Below are 22,694 nucleotides of genomic sequence, written 5' to 3' on the forward strand. Positions count from 1 at the left end.
GCAGATCAAACGTGGTACCCTGAAGCTCCGTGTTGGTGACAACCCTCTGTCCTGGCAGGCAGAGTAACTAGAAGCCCTTCTGCTCCCCAGCACCCCACAGGGCACTGCTGCCTCAGGCCTACAGGCTCGCCCACCTGCTTTCCTGGCAGCCACACAGTCAGCCTCAGCAGAGCAGACGCAGGGGCCAGACTGTCTTCTTTCCAATCAGGTGGCTTCGACCTTCATACCAGACCTGAGGGACGTGCGCAGTTCACAGGATGTTCTTCTCACTTGTGTGTCCAAGATAGCACACTGATGAACCTCTTTTCTGAGTCCAAAGACCAGGGATAATGCTCTCTTGAGACCGAAGGAGAAAAAGGTGAGTTCACAGCCTCCAAACCACACCCTGCAAGTGAACAAAACTAGGATTCAGAGACCTCCTGCATGTGCTGATTCCTCTCGTCCCAGGGACTCTCCATTCTACTTGCCTCCAAGAGGCCATCGTCACATGCACTTGGAGGCCAGTGGAGGCGGGAGATCTAAGGGATAACAAGGACCACTATGTACTTACTTCTGCCTGTGTGCCAGCATTGAGCCAAACCTGTACCCGTGAGGCGCCTTTCATCCTCAAGACACTCTGTCTCAGCTATTATCACCTTTGTTTACAGCTAAGAGGTCGAAGCCTAGGAAAGCTACAAGAGACCAAGTCAGTGTCTGAGCCGGCATTGGAACCCAAGTCAAATAGCCTTCTGGAACCTGGGCTGTTCATCATTAAAATAAATGTACTTTGGGAAGCTTTTCTTCTATGGGTGAAAGGATGATAAATGCCAGTGGACAGTATCATTCTAGACCACACACCGCACTGCTCCAGAAAGAAGCCAAGAGTAGTCATAAAAAGTGTCCATATGGAATAATATTTACTCAATCACTGCTATTCACACCAGCTCTATAGACGGTGCTCATGCGATTAGAGTGGACAGTCTTTGGAGCCCCCACGTGTAAACGAATGAAGTAAAAACCACTACCAAAGAAGTAGGAACTACTTCACCATTCATTTTTATTTAACAACATCACCTATTTGCATACAGCTTATATTACCTTGGCTGAATTCAAGAAGATTACCCAGAAGAATAAATGATATTTTCAACAAATTTTTAGTCCTAATAAATTGATACATGTTGTCAGTAGAGTTCAGCAGAAAACACATTATGAAACTGATGCAGGTGGCTTCCTGGGAGTGCCCACCCTCCCAGTCAGAACCCGTGACACGTGCTGGAGGGAGGAGCTGGCAGAGGGTGGGAGGGGAGTTGATTTGTGACAGAGTCGAAACAGAGACCTCCGCCTCTCCCATGGAGAGCTCTGGAGCTGAGATGATCCTTCAGAGTTGTCACCAACTGAGGCAAGCGGACCAGCCTTTATGTACCCCACCATTGACCAGGCACTGAGTAAGGTCTGCCCACCGTAGAGGGCATGGCCTCATCCAGGGCAGCTCCCTTTTGTCAGGGGAATATGCACCCAGTGTGGTTTCCTAGGGCTGCCGTGGCAAATGACCACAGACTTGGAGCATCCCATCCCCGCCCCACCAAAGATGTGTTCATGTCCTAGCCCTGAGAACTGGGACCTTAGTTGGAAAAAGAGTCTTTGCAGATGTAACGAAGTGAAGGCTCTAGAGATGAGATCATTTTGGATTATCCGGGTGTGCCCTAAATCTAATAATAAGTGTCCTTATAAGAGACACACAGAGGAGAGACATAGAAAGAAGAGCAGGCCATGAAAGGACATAAGCAGAGTCTGGAATGATGCAGCCACAAGCAAGAAATGCCTAGAGCCACCGGAAACTGGAAGAGGCAAAGAAATCTCCTCTAGAGGCTTCAGGAGGAGCAGGCCCTGCCGATACCTGGACCTCAGGCTCCTGCCCTCCAGGACTATGAGAGAACGCGTTTGGTTGTTTATTTCTCTGTTGTACATGTTTGTCACTGTAGCAACGGCGGCCCACCCTGGGAAATGAACACACTGGGAAGCAATGAGTGTGAGCTCCCAGCAGGCCACGCTGCCAGCAGCTGGGGAGTGAGCACCTGGTTTTGAAAGGAGAGATCTGAGAGGTGTACTGCAGCATCCACCAGCAAGCTTTCTTCAAAAGGGCTCATTCTTCATAATGTAGGTTCTGTCCTTGGTTAAATCCGCATTAGTATTTATCCTTCATGCAACACACTTTGTTTGTTTGTTTGTTTTGCTGAGGAAGATTAGTCCTGAGCCAACATCTGTCATGCAACACACTTTTACAGACCATGCCTGTTGCCAGGGACCATGGTAGGCTTTGGGTGTGCCAGTGATGATGAAGCAGTCACTGCCCTCAAGTAGCTCGGAGAATGAAAGACAGCTAAGAAATGTGGACAGGCTCTGAGTTCTTTGGTGGGGACATACACAAAGGATCATCATCTGACCAAAGGAAGAAATGCAGCCTGACGGGCAGCGAGAGGTAAGAGGGACCTTCGACAGAGTCACAAAAGAAAGCTGGCTGGACAGAGAGTGGAAAGTCTGGAAGACAAGACAGTGGGTCCAGGCAGCAGGACTGAATGTGAACATCGAAGGCTCGAGAGTGAGGGAGGAACCGGCAGAGGGCTGCCCGGGCCCCCGAGGCTGGGCTTCTCCCAGCGTGGTCACGGCCCCACAGCCCACCCTCCGGCCTCTCGAGAAAGTGAAACCCTGAGACCTATGCAGGGTTGTCGTCTCTGAAGGCATCTGTGTCCCTGTCCTGTGAGTCTCATTTGCACAAAGCTGATGACTGCTGCTCTAACATTCTGTTAGAATAATACAATCATGCACATTTTTCATCTTTTAAAATAAGGAAAAAATTTCAAATTCTTCCTATTGGTAATGTAACTACTACATTAAGAAGTAAGCACTTTATTACAAAAACAAGTCTAATTTTTAAATCTTCTCTTTCATGGATATACATATACATACACGGGTATGCATGGATATACTATCCATTTATGTATTTAAAATATATGAAATTCTTTAACATTAGCCTATCTCGGAGTCTGTATAGGTGTCCTGACTAGTTTTAACAACGGGCAGATAAAATATGATGAAACTACTCTTTCTTTTGTACTAGTATTCATAATTAAATCTCCAGTATGAGAGTGTAAAGCATAAATACAAGCAGGGTTTGCCTGCTCTGCATTCCAAGCCCCGTACCATCTGTGTTGACAACAGCTGAAAGTAGAGAGATCAATGGGTGCTGACGACCTGAAAGGATTAGCAGCCATAAACGTGGCCCCTGCACGGCCCACCGTCCTGAAAGCCTACCACCACTCAAAGTCCATCGCGCTCCTGCTTCTGAAGGTAATTGCAGCATCTGTGTCTTGAAGTCATTGAAACCAGTCCACGCCTGGCTTCTACTCTGTGAATAGCAAGCGGCGGGGAGGGGAGGGGGCTTTGAGCGGAGGTGAGTGAACGCCGGCGGTCAGCAGGCAGGCCGCACCGCTGCGTCTGTCATAGACCCCTCAGGCTCCTCCAGGCCTCTCACTCGCTTGTCCACAAGCTGCAAGGCAGGACCTATTCATGCGGCAGGAGCTTCGGCCTGAAAAACAAACGGGCTGGCTTAACTATTAAATGTCAATCAAAGCTGCTGGGGGAGTGTTAAAATTGTAATTAGTTTGCATCGTTTTTTTGTTTATCACTCTATGATCACTCTATTTTGTTTAATTTACTACATTCAGGTGAACAAAATTCCACATGCCTTTATCACTGGGCTTTTTTCATTCATCTCTATTTTATAGCGGCCCTGGCAACAGTCTGAGATCTCCGTGTAGATTCCCAGTTTTCTGGCACTGGGCACATGCGCATATTGATACCTGTGAGAACTCAGTTAGTGTGGTCACAGATTTCATGGAGAGAATAGTCGTCAGAGCCCAGCCAAGCTGGGCACTTCGCGTTCTTCCTGTGCTCTGGAACCAGTTCACTAGTGGGCTTGGCCGCAAAGAAAACGAAGCATGGGGAAGCAGCTAAGAGTAACCAGTGATTACTCATTTTCTCTTTCGCCAAAAATAAAAAAAAAAAAAAAAAGATGTAAAGACTAGAAAGTCCAGGTCTACGTAAGGAGAATGACGCCGTCGGGATTGCTGCCCTGCACGTGTCTCAGCTGAGGCAGAAGACAGTAGGAAGAATGCTGATGGGTGGGGCTCCAACGACCGCCAGAAGTGTTAGCTCACTGTGCACCCCACTACACGCTTCATCCGCGACGTGCACGAACCATGAGAAACTTCCCTTTCCTTGAAAGTATTAAGACAAAGGTTCATCCAGCAGCTGCTCTCCCTGGGCACTGAGAGGGGTCCACCTGCCCAGCACGGTTCCAGGGAGCCCCCCCCCCCCCCCCCCCCCCCGCGCCATCACACCCTCACCTGAAGCTGTCTTCTGGTCCCAACCAGCGCGACTTCTCAGGCCCTGCTGTGAAACGTCCACCTTTCGTTTACAAAACATTATCTATATAAAGACAAAAAGGAGGAAAATAACAGGAAAGCAAGCATTTTTAGCCCTGTCAGATAAGTGCGAAATTGGCTTTTTACAGACTGGAAGGAAGCTGCATGTGGAGTGTCTGAGGAAATCTGCACAAGGACAGTCTATTTTCGTATTTAAGAATTGAAACTGTGCACCTAAAATGGATGCAAATAATATCCAGGCTCTGAAAACCCCCCATGATCCAAATGGAAACATCCAAGACAACTGTTTAAAAAAATGTTTTTACTACAGTGTAAAGTCCAAAATAAATTGAGCAGTTTTATGTTAGTTAATAGGAGAGGGTTTTCAAAGGCGAGATCTGTAGAGAAGAGCGCCAGGTAGAAACACTGGGAGGAGAGTAGGAAGGCATGTACTCCAAGGAAAGGTCAATAAATGCATTGTCCTCAACACCTGACGGCCCCAAACACAGCTGCGCTGGGAGGAGCCCCGAGCGGCTGTTAAGACAACTTCCCCCTTTAAATTTCCTGCTCCTAAAAATTGTAACCTAACTAAAGGGGATTGATTAAATAAATAAATTATAATGTAAATCGTGAAAGAATAAAGAAATCAGAAAACATTCTTGTTACAGTATCTAAAAAACAATACAAGATCGAATTCCCTTTTTAAAAGCACTGACATTGACAGAGTAGTATAAAGCTACTTAAAGACATCCCTGTGCACAGAAAAAGAGCTGAAAGGAGGCAAACCGAAAAGGTGTGCAGCAGTTATCCAGGGACGAGGAGATTACGGATGACTGTTACTTTCTTCTTTACATTTTTCGCTGTATTTTAAAATTTTCTAAATTGAATATATACCAAATTTTATGTTTAAAAATCACTAGTATTCTTCCCTTCCAAAACATGAAGGGGCTATTGGTATTCCTTTTAGGAAGCTTTTCTTTTATTAATGCCAAACTTTTGACCTTCTAGTTTTTAAATGAACATTAAATTAAAGTACATAATTATTGTTATGTATTAATAAGCAATTGGTTTATTGATAAATTGTTTGAATTATTTTTCATATTAAGGACTATTTTAATATTTTTGTGACTCGATCTGAAGTAAATTCAAGTGCTTATTGGTTTTATTGAAGTTTAACAGAGAACCAGAAAGAATTAAATGTTTTAAAACTTTCTTCATGTACAATGTTAATACAGTTTCATTTTTATGTTGAAGTGAACACCCCAACATACACACATACACACACATCCAAAATGCCAAAAATTTCAGTCATCTCTAAAATCTTATATTCAAAGTTATGGCTTTTAAAACTATCCTAAAATCAACACACATGGGAAATAAATATGAATTTCCTATTGTATTAACAATTATTCATTTTGAAAAGCTAAAGCATTTTCTCAAGTATAATTTAATCATACATGGCACCTTGTTACCTTACCTTGACAAACGTGTGTAAAAATATAAACCCCGGTGGCGCGTACATGAGGTACAGAACCATCAGTCACCTACCAGGCTTGTATGAAGAAACTAGATTTTCAAAATGTGCTCCCTTTAAACAACTGTGAAATGAGCCACAAGCAAGGCTGGCTGAAAGAACAAACGGCCTCTCTCTCCTGCACTCACAGCCAGTTTTACTTTCTTCAAATATTTACTTGCTTCCATTTGCCAAGACATTGTTTTGCAAAAATAAAAGTCCTTTGTGAAAGGCGGCTGCAGAGAGTAAGATGAAATCCTTCATTTGGCCTATCTGCTAATATCCTAATATCCTAAGTTCTTTATCAATTTTGTTTTAATTATATATGCTATACTAATCCCAAACAAGAAAATTCTACTTCAACACAGAAATACTTTTATTTCCAATATTCCAATTACTTTGCTGGTTTCTCCTTAGTGCTTCTTCCCTCTATTACTCCACCTTGATTTCCTCCTATTTTTCATTCTGACACACACACAAATGATTGTTAATATCCTTTCTAGAAATTGACTTCTAGTTACATTTCTCTCCAGTTAATAGCTTGGACTGGGCAGGCCTGAGCCCATAAAAGTACAATCTTTAATCTTAAGGACTTCCTGTCCAGAAAGGCGTCAGAGCAGACCAAATGGCACCAAGCGAACAGCGTGACCTGCAGTGGCTCCCAGTGTGGATAAACAACTCTGATTAAGAGTTACACTCTGTTAGGGACATTCTCAGTGTTTCTGCATCAGAAACACTCATCTTGCCTATGCTGAAATCTCAGTTTGTTTCCCCTAGAATAAAATAAAATTGTTCAGAAGGTGAGTGCAGAAGAGTGTTGGATTTCCTTCGAAGAGCTAGAGAAAGACAGGAACTCTGTTGTGGCCTTCCCACTGGTACCTAGAAACCACCAGAAAGGCGGGGTGCTGTTTTCCTCAGATCCAACTGTTAGTTTTTGTTGTAGCTCCAATGTCCTGAAACAGTTACCTGGTCGCTATCTCCCCTTAGCTTTGTAAAGCTCTTCCAACGTCCCTCTGTGCCACAATGGGAAAAGTCCGAGCCCAGCCGTATGCTCGCCAATCCCCTACTTTAGCATCTATTTTGAAACCGTGCCAGTCTAGGACTTCCCACTTTCCCATGGCTTCTTACTCTGAATTCTCCCCTTTGCCTGTGAGAAACAGATACTCTTCTGAAAACAATGGGCTGTAAATTGAGAAAAGTTAAGAATCAGCATCAGTTTCTCATAAATCTAATTTGCAATTTCCCACCAGTCTGGGTTCTGTGTACAAACTCTAACACACACACCCTCTGTGGGAAACACTTGTTCATGTTCACAAACTGACCCCCACTTACTCAGCTGGTTTCTCTCCTTGGTGGAAAGAAACAATGTAATTCAGTAGAGGAACTGTAGAAGGAGGTTATTAGAAACGGGTAGATTTATAATTTTTTTATCCTGGCTGGGTGTGGAAGGGATGATACACTATCCATAGCAAATGCATATGAATATTTTTCCATACTAACTTGCAGTTGCCTGGAGAGAATGGAGTAAGTCTATATTTTTGCCATTCTGTAGAAAAATATAGTAAAATCATCTAAAAGAAAATGTGTTAATATGAAATAATCATTCATGAGGGATAACATGAGAATATTTTATTCCTTTTGAGACAACAAGGAAATATACAATAAGATTTTGTAGATACTAATAAAAACGTCATAGAAATACTGGAATGAATACTGTACAACCTATAATTGAAAATAGCCCTTGTTGCTATCATTGAAAGGTCAGATTCAGTGTGAGTCCTTTATTTTCGACTTAGAACTCAAACTCACTTTAATGAGACGTTTTATTATCATAAGCAGTATATGTTATTTCTATTAGGTGAAAATTCTTGCCTTACTTTTGTGACAAAAAATTAAAATGTATGATACTGAAATCTAAGAAACGTAAGTATCTTCTTTTAAAATTGCTATTCCTTTAATATACTTCTCATCCTATCTTTTCAATCATATAGTATGATTAACGTTTCTAGAAAGCTTATCAAATGTCATCATTTAGACCTATGGGCATAGGTTAGCTTTCTTCTACACCTTCTCTACTAAGACAGCTCAGCTTTGGTGTTTATGGTGTCATATAGCTTTTAATAATTTACACAGATTCTAGATCTGATCATATTGATAATGACTTTAATGATAATACAAATCTGTAGTTGGAAAACAAGAGCTATAACTGGTTTATCTACTAACTTTTTTTTTTTTTTTTGGTGAGGAAGTTTTGCTCTGAGCTAACATCCATTGCCAACCTTCCTCGTTTTTTTTTTTTTCACTTGGGAAAGATTAGCCCTGAGCTAACATCTGTGCCAATCTTCCTCCACTTTGTAGGCGGGAAGCCTCCACAGCATGGCTGATGAGTGGAGTAGGTCCGAGCCTGGGATTGGAACCTGCAAACCTGGGCTGCTGAAGCAGAGCACGTGGAACTAGAACCACTTGGCCATGAGGCCCATCCCCCTATCTGCTAACTTTTATCTTTAAAATAAACAAAATCTTGTTAATGTGAACATATCCTGGAATTTAAAAATCCCCCTTGAAAATTAGTTTCTGTTCTCTGAATTAATGATATAGGGAGTTTAAAGCTTTAAAAACTAAAAAATAAAAAGTAGTGAGAGTATCGAGAACTCAGGACAGTGACTAGGAGCCCTGGTTCCATCCTCAGTAGGCGAGCATCACTTCCCTTCTTTGGGTCTCAGTGTCCCCCTCTGTGAACCTCTTTCAGGGTATTCAGGGCCCATGTCACACCCCAAGGGCAACACTCATGCTACACACCTGGCACGCTCTAACTGCTCTTCCCACACTTATTAGTCAATCCTCCCCAAATCCCACAAGGCAGGTAGTGCTGTTGGATGAGAAGATTGAGGCCCAGAGAGGCAGAGCTCTGACTGAAACCCAGATGGACTGCAGGACCCGGGCTGCAGACCACTGCGCTGCACCGCATGTCCTGCTGGGGCTCTAGCTCTCATTTGAAAGAGAGCAAGAAAAGGCATTCTTGGCAAGAAACGTCTGTCCGTGCGGCATGTGTACGAATCAGGGAGACTCCCTCTGCAGCCACACACCCTGGTCTCACCTTGCTGTAGTCAACATGGCTTCAGGGGAGGCTGCTGGGTGCAGGGAGAGGCTCCGGGACGGCGCTAGGGCTGAGTGACCAGATCCCACCCCCTTATCCTGCCCCCTTACATTTCACAGGCTGGACTTAAAAATAAAATGTGCCCGATGCTCAGAGGGGATTGAATGCACAACAGCAGATTCACTCTTGCGAGATTGGCAGGATAGTCGTTCCCTAAACTCGAGAGCCTCTGTGGTCATCTCTAAAGGAGCCGTGCAAATCTCCTTCCTTCTGCACTGGTAGCCACAATCTTCTAAAAGACTTAGAGTGGATTTTTTAAAACAGTAACTTAATGCACCTCATATTTCATCAGAATCAGTAAGCAAATGGGAACAACTGCAGGTGTAACCCCAGCAGGATGGTTTTCACCCCTCTGAAGTCCCCCGGAGGATCTCCAAACCCCTGATGTCTCCCGGGCTGACTCCAGCCTTTTTTTTTTTCAAAGATACAAAGTCACGGACTTCAGGAAAATCCTACTTGTGATCTACCATTATTTTCATGGACTGTAGAATCAGTGTCTAGAACCCAAGCTTCCTATTTTCATCCATCTGTGTTTCATGTCAAAGATTTGGAAATAGCAATAAGGATACCCATTGTTTTTCAAATATCTTTTTATACAAAACTTTTAATTTCCTAAGCTTAGATTATTTCATTTGTTTGAACTGCTTACAAACGTTTAGGATAATTGCTTGAAGATTTAAGGCTTAATAGGAATAATTGTATTATTTTGTATGTGTAGTCGTATCTCTTTCTAAAATAGGTACACCGCTTCTGAGATGTCTTGAGAGTGCTGACCTTCTTTCTGTGTCACGCTGTGGCTCTCCAAACTAACAAAATGACCTACGCTGCGTGACAAAGGGCCTGATGGCTTTTTCAGAAGAGAGTGGACTCCAGACGCTGTTCCTGCCCAGTGACTCTAACCTGGCGTCATCCTGTCATGATGACAAATTGTATGTACAATTCACGGTTGGAGCAGATGGGAGAGTGCAGGTTATTGAAAGCTAAATCTGTTTCCCAAACAAAAAGAGAATTGTTTACCTTTCAATGAAACAGATTTCTCATAAAGAAAATTCTGATGTTCCAGTTTTAGCAACCAAAGCAATTATGCAAGTTAGGGACACCTAGACTATCACAAAATTAAGGTTGGTTCTAAATGAAGTGAAATAGAAGGCACTCATTCATTTCTTCCCCCAAGTTCTTTGAGTGCCTGCTAGCTTCCAGGAATAGAAATATTTACCAGAAAATATGCCATAAAGATAAATAATATTTTCTTACCATTAAATACTTAATTTGTGGACAAATAAACCTTATGCTGTGTTACTGCAGTCCAGACATATAGAGAGACTGTTTTAAGATGTGCTATATGATGGCTAGAAGGAGATGGGACACATTTTGGCTTTTAAAATGCTTTTAAATTCACTAATCTTCAAGGGTATTCAAAAACCCAGATTTCAAATGGTAAGCTCATAGATGGATAAAAACAATGTAAAAGCTAAAATGGACTTTAGTGTTCATTGCCCTTGGAGTTTTATTCTAGTCGCAATAAAACAAAATCCAGAGGTTTCAGATCCAAATTTATTAATTGATTCATTATTCACTCTTAATTCAGCAACTATTGGTTGAGCTCTACAATGTGAGAGCATTGTGGAAACTTCTGGAGAACTGTCATTAATATATGTTGAACCCAAAAGTCATCTTGGTTCCAGAATTCCCCCCAGGGCATTAGGTGTACCTCTGGTAAAGCTCCATTATTCATAATGGAGCATTATTCAGCTCCATTAACTAGATGGCCTCCAAGAAACTATTCATTAAAAAAAACAAATTCTATGTATTACCCCACTACGTGCTGGACATCTTTCATTCATTGTCACTTATCTCTACAACAATCCTGAGAAATTGCAGGTGTCATTGCCCCACGTTACAATGAACAAATCTGTGTCTTAGGCAGGAGATTCTACCTGATTTCTCATAGATAAAGTGGCGGAGCTGAGACTTGAACTCGGTTTTGACTGGCCCCCAGTTTCCCTCCTCATTTCACTGTACCATATTGTCTCCTACGGAAAGCGACATAGTTCACCAAGGCAAGAATAAAATCCAGACTTCTGAATGCTTACAGAGGAAAGTGCACAGTTCCATTTCAATGTTGGTCTCAATCTTTCTCTAATGAGTTACAGTTCAAGCGTTTTGTTCCCAGAAGACTATGAATTCCTATGAACCAGCATTTGCCAAAACCTACCAGAGACACCAAATATTTGAAGGGACAAATCTATGGGGCATTTGATTTACCCATTCCTCTAGATTTTCTAAGCCGTATTCCTGAATAATGATATCATCAAAACAGAAACGACTAGGTTATATTATCGTCACCCTCTTAGAGTAAATTCATTACACAGGTTGAAATTTAATGTAATGTCTTGGGGTTTGAAGGGATGGTATAAAAGACCTTCATTAGAAGAATTCACTCGTTCAACAGTTCCTTACTGAGTGCTCCTTACGCCAGCCCTGTGCCTGAAATACAATGTCGAGCAAAAGTAATTTGGCCTCTACTCTCATTGAACTAACCTTCATTCGGTGCAAGAGACAGATAATAATCACATCTAAATCACAACTCCACTAAGTAGTTTGAAGGACAGAAACATGATACTCTTAGGATGAATCATACTGGAACTTGACCTGGGCAGGAAATTCTCCCGTAAAACCGTGATCAAAAATGATCCTGCAGAATATAAACTCTCTATTTTTGTTGGAATCCATATATGAAGCATTCTTCATAGAATTGTTGATTAAAAGTATGTTTCACTCCTTGGTTGTGTTTTTTCTGTCCTTTAATCTGACAAAGACCTAATCTAATCTAATCTAATCTAATCCAATCTAATTTTTCTTTTTTTTACTTACTTTCCAGAAACTCAGAGCTAGAGTTGAGTCCAGCATTGCTGAGGTATGATGCATTTCTTTCGGCCTTACTTTAGCTTAACTTTGTTCTCTTTTTATTTTAATTGTTCTGCTTTAGATATGCTTTAACATTTAAATGCCTCAAACTTTTTTTTGGTAAATTGGTAAGTATAAGTAAAAAATAAATGATTAACAAATAGTTTATTTTTAATCGTTACCTGATTTGTTGTTGCATTATTTATGTATTTACTACAACCCTTGTTGAACCTCAGCTAGGAGCTGACAATTGCTTTAGATTTTTGAGAAGATTGCAAAGAAGCTTTGATGGATGACTTTCTAACCAAACCCAGGGCAGTACATATTTTGGAACTATTAAAACTAAAGGTCTTAAACATCCTTCAGGAGAAAATGTAAAAATTCACAACAATCTATCCTTCACTCTCAACTCTTATTCTTTTACTACAAGGCATGGAATGTAGAATAAAAAAAATGAATCAACATTCCGGATCACACTGGAATAGTGAGATCTGATCACCCCCAACCGCTCGCTGAGTTATACCTTGTCCGCTCAGATCTGGGCAGTGAGAGGTGACAGAAGCTAAAACCACTGACATCCATGAAGGGCAGTGGAGACTCTGATCCTGGACGGGTGTCCCACTGACAACGCGGCATCAACATCCACACCTTCCACACGAAGAAGCCTGACCGAGAGCCAGCACAGGGGCACACACACTCGCGCGCGCGAGTAGACACACACACACACACACACACACACACCCCTTGCATTGCTCATACTTAGAGAAGTGTCCTTTTAGTGGGTTGTTAATATCTGAGAATTACACATGTGGTTTGACTTGGGGAAAATCTGAGGTTTGGTTCCAGCCTGTTTAACTATCTAGCTACTTTTACAAAAGGAATGTTTTATTTAACACAGTTAGAACTCTTTTGATTTGTTTCCCACTGGTTTGATTTTTATTTTTTATACTTTGGCCTTAAAAAGTCTGATGACCTTACAGAGTGACCTTTTGCTGACTTTGTGAGATGCACTTATTAAAGAAAAAACCCTTTTCCTTACACAGCAAAAACACTTTAAAACATTTGCTATACTTGGAAGATACTCTGTTTCAAAAACTCAATGTCCAAATCCACAAACTACAAGTGAATTTTTTAAATTAAAAAATTAAAGGCGTGTCTGTAAAATTTCAAGTCCCTTAGAATAAGATCCGGAAAGTTTGCAGCCTGTCTAATTCCTACATTCTCCTTCTGCCTTGTTAAAATTAGATTTTGGTCACTGAGTTGGAGCATTGAGAATGTGTTCCCGTTAATCTGGGGGAGCATGAAAGATGCTGTGTCGATGCATGACTCAGACACAGGTACGATTTGAATGTTTACAGAGAATTGTAATGGAACCATTTTAATTAAGCAAATTGCTTCTATTCCAGCCAACCTTCATTGTGTCATAAAGCACTGGGCTATCCCTCTAATTCCATTTCTGTACTGGACATATGTGGGGGCTATTTTGAAAAATGAACTGGTCACAGTAATATACCCAGCTACATTGATAACTTACTCAGATAGTCTCTTTTGTGCTATTATTTTATATTGTGCATACCTTTATCTTGGTCATGAAAGTTTACAACCTCAGTAAAATACTTATTATCCATTTGTTTATTACACATTAGAAAGATGAACTAAAGCCAAATTATATTCAAATTGGGAGTAGTTAAGAAGAGGCAATTCCTTCATTGGTCCAAACTTTGTTCAACTTTTTAAAACAAACAAAGAAACCAGTCTATACTAATTCTAATCTGGAAGCTGAGTTTCATCAGTACTGAGTGGCCATTCATCTTTCCAATATTAGTGGACCACAGCTACCACAGCAAGGAATTTACTAGAAAGATGAGACATAGTCCCTTATGCATTACCTAAATTTACGTCTTTTCTTTTAGGTCTGCTTTTTCCCCCCACTCAAATGTTACTTTTGCTCCCAAATGTAGCTACACTTTATAATTAGTTATATATTTTAAAAGATACAAAAGAAATGGTCACTAAGTAAATCCGTGGTGACTTAGAGTCAAGTAAAGGAGTTTCTGAGGTCTGCCCGGGAAGGACCAGCTCCGGTGCTTGAGGTGATGTCAGTAAATCTGCCCCCAGATGAAGATCGCTTCAGTTCTCAACTTCTCTGTAATGAAGGCGTGCGCTGCCTGAAATTTTCTACTCCTGAGTTTCCCTCTGGAGGATTTGTCTTTCTCGTGTCTCAGGAAAGCTGAGCTAATTTGATGAGCTATTCTCTTTCTCAACTACTCAGCCTTCATTAATAAGATTGCAGCGTCACACTGTCCAGCATCATAATGTCATTGGTAGGTGACATTTGAGAAATGAAATAAGAGCTTTTAGGCAAAGCTTGTACAAGAAGAATAGTAGAGTTGCTCACCTATGGATCAACTAAGGAAAAAATGGACCCCAGGGGCAATAAGACAGAAATAGTAATGCTAGGGAAAGACGGAGAAAGGGTACATGCAGGAATAACTCAGCGGAGCTCACCTCTGATTGTTCAAAGCTTCCTTATGTTGATCTCCAGTTTGATGTGTCTTACTAAACCACCCTAAGAAAATGATATTCATTCCAGATGAGTGAAAAATAATGGATTTGGAAAAGAATAATACCAAGAAGTCAACAAGGAAAATAAACTCAGACAGCTGTGGTGACAACAACAACAACAAAAATAGTGGTGGTAGTGAATAACAAATTGTTTAGAAGGAAGCATGGTGACAAAATGGTAATGAGTAGAGGACTGACTATGTAGTCCCCCCATCACACAGCAGGGCAGGTGAGAGCTCCCCTGCAGGGATAGCAACTGGGTATCAAAGGAACGTCAACAGAAGGTCACGGGTGGTCTGTTTTGGAATATTCTTCCCAGCATGTAACTTTTAGGCCTATTCTCAGACTTCCTCACTTTTAAAAATTTCTGAACTCTTTTGTTTAAATGCATACTTTGGTGTCAAATCATTTCCAGTATGACAAGATAAATATTTTAAATTGTGACAAGATAAATATTTTTTAAGCATCAAAGTTTTCCTAAATGAGATTTCCAAGGGGAGGCACTGATGACTCTGGTTTGGCAAATCCTCCTTTATAATTAACTGTTTTCAAATCAAGTACGGCTTGGATCAAAAAGCACCATCACCGGAATTGACGATTGTTGGGCTTCTGTGAAAATCTGAAGAACAGATGAAGATATGTAAGTGAGAAAAAGTGATTTTACCCAAAGGATGTTTCATAGCTTATTGCAAGGAGCTAATAAATGTATGTCTTGAAGTTCAGAGCAACCTAAGACAAACTTTTAAGCTTAGATTAAGCACAGTGAGTCTTGTTCACCAGTAACATCAAAATAAAATAATTTATATCCTAGCAGCATTTGCTAGTTGCTATATAAAGTTAACCAAAAAGATGTCAGCCAGTAAGGACCATATGATGTAAACAAATGGGCAGAGAGAAAGCCTCCATTTTATTAGAATGCTGGGAGAGCAGTAATTGACGCAAATATCACAGGCTCCCTTCTCTTCTTTAGCAAGTTAATAAGCATTTATTACACGGGACTGAAGAAGGCTATGAGTGCACTCCACTGCCTGTCATAGGACTGGCCAACTGCAGGTCCAAGGGATGGATGACAGACAGCAGATATGTGACGGACAGATGGGCGTTACGTACAGTTGTTTCCGTAAGACACTTTTTAAGAGAGATTAAAGAAGACAGCCCATAGGAGGTAGAACCAAAAGAAAACATCTCCTGATGGAAAGGCCCTATTCAAAGAAAGCAAAATGGAAAATTCAGTTAATTGTACAGATTCTTCAAACGTAAAAATTGTGCATTGGTGGGAAATATTCCAGTCGTGGGTCTTTGTGGGGAGTATTGTGCCTAGATGCCTCTTGGTTTTTTTATTTCTGTTGAAAATCTACCAGCCATCCTGTCTCTTTCAGCACTTTTATAGTGCTCTTTGAAAATGGCATCTAAAAGAAGAATAACAAACTGGCACATGCGATTTTGGGTGGCAAACTATTATTGTCTTACAAACGTGAAGTTTTTATGCTGGCAGAGGAACCAAAAAACATAACATTAAAGGAAGTTGCCATAAAAAAGAATGAAATCTTGCCATTTGTGACAACATGTATGGACCTAGAGGGTATTATGCTAAGTGAAATAAGTCTGATGGAGGAAGACAAATACCGTATGATTTCACTTATATGTGAAATCTGAAAAAAAAAAACAAATGAACAAACAAAATAAAACAGAAACAGACTCATAGATACAGAGAACAAACTGGTGGTTACCAGAGCGGGGAGGGGTTGGGTGGGCTGGCAAAGGAGGTGAAGAGGATTGAAAGGTACAAACTTGTAGTTATAAAATTAGTAAGTCATGGAGATGTAATGTACAGCACAGGGAATATAGTCTATAACACTGTAGTAACTTTGTAGGGTGACAGATGGTAACTGGACTTATCCTGGTGATCATTTCGTAATGTCTATAAATATCAAATCACTATGAGGTACACCAGAAATTAATAGGATATTGTATGTCATCTATACTTCAAGTAAAAAAAAAAGAAGCTGGAAATCCTTGGAACTTTTGAAAGTTGGAAGGAATGATATAGAAATAAACGTGTGGCTTTATTTAAATGAAAAATAGTGTTGGGCAGAGGCTTGACCTTTGCAGAAGTCTACAGCAAGAGCATTGAGTCTAATCAGAAGGGAAGGCTCAGTTAAATGAAGGAAAGGCTGACAGAAAATGGTTTTAATTATTCTTCTTAGGTTCTGTTCTGTAGGCACTTTGCCAAGGATATTTGCAAAAAGAAAATGTAAATGCAAAAATAAGATGAGAACGGCTCCCAAGTGTACCAGTATGTCTTAAAGAAATGCTACAGGATTTTATTCTTCTGTTTTTAAATTTGCTACTTGTCCTTAAAAGCCGTCAAGTTCTTCACAACTCTCTTAAGGTTGAGCAGTTGAAACTTCTTCAGCTTTATGCTAGGCTGTCTACATTTGGCTAAGTACATTTGTTGTATTTGATTCTGTGACTTTACCATCAACTTAGACCTGAAAGTTGAATGTCAAATGGAACCGTGGAACTCTCTCAGTAAGATTTGTGAAACTCGACATGCAAACACGAACTAAAGGTATGGTTTCCAATGGGTTATAAAGAAAAGACGGGAAACGTAACATACTCCAGTGTCAAGAATATCTATTTAGGAAATGTGTCACTTTTTATTCTTTATTCTTTTTAAAAAAATAAAATAAAATGACAAAATGCTATGTATTTGTAGAGTGTGATTACTGCCAGCTGTCCTTGTTTTTGATAATGTGTCAGGGTTTGGTTCCTGTTTACCTAACTGAGGGAAAATAAGGTTATTGTGAAGGCTCCCCGTGGCTGTTTACATAACAAACCTCATGATTCTGGAAATGAGTACTGCTTCCTGCTCAAAACTGAAAAGAAGAAATGGGATATGTAGTATTCTAAAATAACCACAACAGGTCTGGTCAATAAATCCTTAGGTTAATGATAAACATCGTTTCTATCTTCCCACTTACCTTCAGACAGTACCAAATTATTCATTGCTCTGTGAACTCACTGCGTATTTTTATCTCTTTCTCTTGTCTGAAATCCCTTTCTCTCTCCCTTCTCCAACTGATAAACATCCATTCATCTTTTAAGCCCTAATTCCAATGCCATCTCTTCTAGAAGATTTTCCCAACTATATCAAGCAGAAGAAATTATTCCCTCCTATGCTTTTCCATAGCATTTTGTAAACACTCATCTTTTAACAAGTATTATGTGGTATCAGAATTAAATGTTTACATGTGGGATTCCAATGCTGGACTATAAGTTCCCCATAGGTAAAGCCTTTGACTTATCCATCCTTCTGTCCCTGGAAACTAGGGGAAACTGACATACAGTGGTCATTCAACACCTGTTTGTTGGATGAATGGATGGATGAGTGAATGAATTCATTACCCTGCATAAATGCTATTTGGTTCACCTTTTATCAGAATTATATCGAAATCATAAGATCTTATGAGATTCTCATGCAAGAGACAAGAATAAACAATCCCAAACAAAAATGAGCTGACCTAAAGGATTTCTAAAATCTTTTCTAGCTCGAAAATTCTATAGCTTTATGATTTTTAGGCGTCTAAGTGGTGAGCCATCTCCTGTGTCCCTTCGCCCATGGGTGATGTAGGATATATAAAAGATGATGGAGTTGTGGCATTATTTTAGCATATTTCTCTGTTCACTACCTTTTCAAATATATCCTAGATGTTAGTGAAGCAAATGAGCTCTGTTTCAGCAAAATTCTGTTGTACAGCTAGATAATGAGTTCTTTCTTCTCAGCCTCATACAGCAAGCATCATAATGTAACAATTCTTCTCTGCTTATCTCCCCCATCCTACCTCAACAGATAGAATGCCGAATGATGCATAACAACTTTTACTCTAAGCTCTGGGAGTCAACTTCGTGTTGACTTTGGTCATATCACTCAGTACATTCTTTAAGATCAACTGTAGTTTTCAAGATGAAGCACTTCATTGATGTTTTCTTACAAAGCAGATTTTGACATTTATACAGAAAAAGATGATAGCTACCAAAGTAACATCTCTACAGAGAAAGGAAATTCACTTGGAGGTAAACATTGTAATTTCTGTTAAAAGATAAGGAAGGTGACCATCAACACATTCATGAGCAAAATAGAAATCTTAGAAGAGCAATGCCATCATACCAACCCCTATGAAAACTTATTTATCCAGAAATTTCTCTACAAGGAGATGAAATTGCACTCTCGTAGTGCAAGTTGTCCAGTTACAGAGAGAAAAGATTTTTGAATCATGGATGAGTGTATTCTTCCTGTGTAATTATTCTTTGCTTTCAATCATTTATTTACTCAATAAACATCTTTTGTTTCCATACCAGGCTCCATACAAGGTTATGCAGCCCCTCAAGGATTACTCACAGGTCTGGAGTGAAGCTTCCATAAATATTGGGAATGTTCAGAACGGGACCAAGCACTGAGACAGTATCTCCATTTCGTTCCACACATAGACCGTATCAGTTGTGGTAGGAATAGCATTGGCCCAGCACACAAGCCCTTTTTCCTACTTTTAAAATAGTAAGTCATATCATCAGTATTTAAATGTCTAACTTTTGCAACCTGTGCCAACTACTAGGAAGTTTTCATTAGAAATATAACCACGGTTTCTGCTTTGAAAGAATCGTAATATTGATAAATTCTAAGAGTAATATAAAAATATTTAAATAATGATGAATAAAGATGAAGTCAAATGGCAGATTACACAATGTAAGAGGGAGAAACAGATTTTTCAGAAGACGTACATTAGCACAGAGCATTTGTGAGTTTGAATTCTGACTCACTTTCATTAGTAAAGAAGTGCTCTAAACTCCAGCTGTTTTTATCTTTAAAATGTTTAGAGTTGCTGTGAAGATGAGAAATAAACTGTTTAGCAGCAAACCATAGCTATTTTTACAGGCTGAAAAGGCCTCATGGAGGAGATAGAATTTGAGTCCACACTTAAAGGATGATAGAAGTTGGGTAAATAAAAAGAAATAGAGAAGGTTTCCATTTCAATAATATCATGAAATAAAGTCTCAGAAGCCATCTGCTTATCTTGCTCAGAATGCAAAGGCTCAAGGATATACCTTAATTGTGTTTAACGCACTTAAAATTCATTGGCCCCCAAAATGAAGCCTCGCTTGCAATCTATCAACCAAGTACAATATAAGAAGTTCCCTCATCGATGTCTTGGACTAATTACTCTGTCTGAGTTCTAATCCCACTATAGTTGCAGCCTCCATGGGGGACCGTGATGCCTCACTTCAGATGTTGTGAGGATTAACCAATCAATTTGAAACACCTTGTAAAAACATGTCAGGCTTTCTAATTCCTTTCTAAATCAATTCCTGTTCAATCTACATTTTTACTGTGATGGATTTTAAGCAGCATGTGCAACTGTAATACTGACCCAGAACTCCAAAATTTCTCCAGCCTGCTTGTCTTGCATCATTTTAATATTGCAAAAACAGAGCTTCCAAATGTGACTTAAGCAAGGGCCTTCCCGGGGTAGGAATCCTGGGATGTTCTGTGAAGACCGATTTAATATTGCCTCTCTCCCATTTATTCACTTTTGTGGACATGTTGCCAACCTCTCTAAGACGTGCAAACACAATTTATAATCACAGTGAGAATTAAACTTTGTTGCATTACTCATCTTCATGTCCGGAAGAGCCAGGTTCTTGATTTCTTTTTTCCTGAGAAGGAAGTGTAAGCAGTCCTATCTGCATCCTGGCCGGACTCATCACTATGACACTGGAGAAGCTGAGCTAATTGGAGCTGCTGCACTGCACAGCTGTCTTCCTCTGTCAACTCCCTGAGACCCCCATAGACCACAAGGCAAGCAACTGGCCTGCCCTCCAGCACTCCGCCAAATAAACTCTTCCCAACCGGAAATCGCCTGCGCAGGTCTCAGGGCAGAAGCTTAAATGCAAAGGGAAGCTTGTACCCAACACACTAACAAGGTCAGTGGGCCAACTCGGGGAGCACCAAAATGAGTCCCTTTGGCAAATAATTCTTTCCTGCTCAAATGCGTCTGCTTCCAGTTACCAAGCAACAAGATTTAGTCACACCTGCTTTTCTTTTTTAACTTTCGCTATGAATAGGAATGAAGTAAGTTGGCCATTTCCTAGAAATACTTTTCTTGCAGCAAAACTTTTTTGTAGTAAGAGCTGAAAAGAAAATCCCAAATTATTATTTGTTTAAAAAAAAGAATAGATTTGACTTTAAAGTAGCATTCTCTAACTATTTGCTAGACAAACTGCATTTCCAAGACATAGCAGAGCAGCAATCACTTGCAAAATAACCTGAAACCACGATATATCACAGATGGCTGGCGAAACTACTTTTCCTGACTGCCCCTTAGCCATGCTATGGTATGGTTAAGTATGACAACGCTGACAATATGCTAGAATTTTATCATTTAAATATCTTCGCTTCAAAATTTATTTCCCATATACATACACTTTAATCGTTAGGAAACACGTGGCGGCATCATTCCCAGGGTATTACCCTATTTCCTTACACTGGCACAGAATTATGAAATACCTTAATTTGCAAAACTTTGTGCATGGACACCACAGACACAGTCTTTTCGATAAATCAAAGTTTCAAAAGAGTTAAAAAATAGACACGAATCTTAGTAAAAGAGCCCTATTTGAAGAGGAAAAAGAGCAGTTGTCAAAAGCTTCTGGCCGGGAATTCCACCTCAAAAATCTACAAGAGTCTCAAAACGGTGAAACTGATCTGTCAACTTTTAAAAAGTAGACGGTGCCAGCAAAGCTGTGAGCGTGGAAACCAACCAAGCAGCGCATTGCCTCCGCCACTCTCCCCACACGACTTGGCGCTCCGCTCCTGCTGCAGAACTTACCCGACTTCTCCATTGCCGCTGCCTGGGTCATCACTCTCCTTTGAAGGGATTTCAAAGTAAAACAAGATAAGAAGCACCTTTTCCAAAAGAATCCTTCCGACAGAGTTCTATGATCTGGAAGAGGGAAGTGCAAGTCCACTGGTATCTTTGCAGGAGCACTTTCTTGTCCTTTTAATAGATAAGATAAGTAATCTTGCCAAGAAGTGGGGCTTGGGCTGAGGAGAGCACCACCAGATAAGAAACAGAGGGCGTCGGTTCTGCCTGGAAGGGATCATTCCGTGGAACCTGTTGGTGTGCTGGGCAGCCAGACAGGTCTCCTATTCACTCTGGTAGGCCACTAGGAGTCCAGAAAAGACAGTGAAAGAAAGAAGTGATGGAGTCCCTGAATGTGTGAGTAATGTACAAACCAGGGAGAATCTGGCCCAAAGGGTTGAAGCTAATTAAGTACACTAATTATTTAATATTTGATATAATCAGTGTTAGGAAATACATTATTAACTGCTTTGTGGAAACCCCGTAATATATCAATTTTCAATATAAAATTTTGTATCCAGTTCCCAAGCTTCCAAAGTTAGACATTGGTCCTTAGTCATTACTGTTTCAGCTTGCCTGACTGGATGTGTTTTTAAAGGAATAGCTGAGGTAGAATGAAAGAGCCCTGGCATAGGAGGGAGGCTCCCTGTTTACCACACGCTGGCTACTGATGTTTCCAAATCTTTTTTCCCTTGGATCTGGATTGCTATAAAACGCGTCACCTGCCTTTACCAATAAGGAGCTGGAAAGGCTGGTATCTTGAGATCTTTCGAGCTCCCAAATCTCTGAGCCTGGTCTTTCCTCACCATCCTAGGCGTAAGTGAGCTGTCTCTGCCTCTGAGCCATAATAAAAGTTTTGGTCAGTGCTATTAATTTGGCAACTAATCAAGGACTGCCCTTGCAGAAGCAGAGTGCACGGAACCTTAGCCACTCAGCCATGGGTTTGGCCCCTAAATGTACTTTTTTCTTTTTTGAGGAAGATTAGCCCTGAGCTAACATCTGCTGCCAATCCTCCTCTTTTTGCTGAGGAAGATTGGCCCTGAGTAACATCCATCTTCCTCTACTTTACATGTGGGACGCCTGCCACATCACGACTTGATAAGCGGTGCAAAGGTCTGCAACCTGGGATTTGAACTGGCAAACCCCAGGCTGCCGAAGTGGAGCGAGTGAACTTAACTGCTGCACCACCGGACTGGCCCCTAATGTACTTTTTAATTAGTATTTTCCCT

General features: G+C 40.6%; 1 long non-coding RNA gene across 1 annotated transcript; it reads right to left on the reverse strand.

The window, feature by feature from the left end:
- Positions 1–848: 848 nt before the first annotated feature.
- On the reverse strand, positions 849–6,003 carry LOC124241063 (uncharacterized). The gene is made up of 3 exons (XR_006889086.1): positions 5,881–6,003; positions 4,386–4,467; positions 849–3,565 (listed from the first exon to the last, which is right to left on the reverse strand). It is a non-coding gene; the product is annotated as an uncharacterized LOC124241063 (long non-coding RNA).
- Between the last annotated feature and the right edge of the window lie 16,691 nt (positions 6,004–22,694).

Source organism: Equus quagga, chromosome 6, assembly GCF_021613505.1.
Source record: "Equus quagga isolate Etosha38 chromosome 6, UCLA_HA_Equagga_1.0, whole genome shotgun sequence".
NCBI lineage: Eukaryota > Metazoa > Chordata > Mammalia > Perissodactyla > Equidae > Equus > Equus quagga.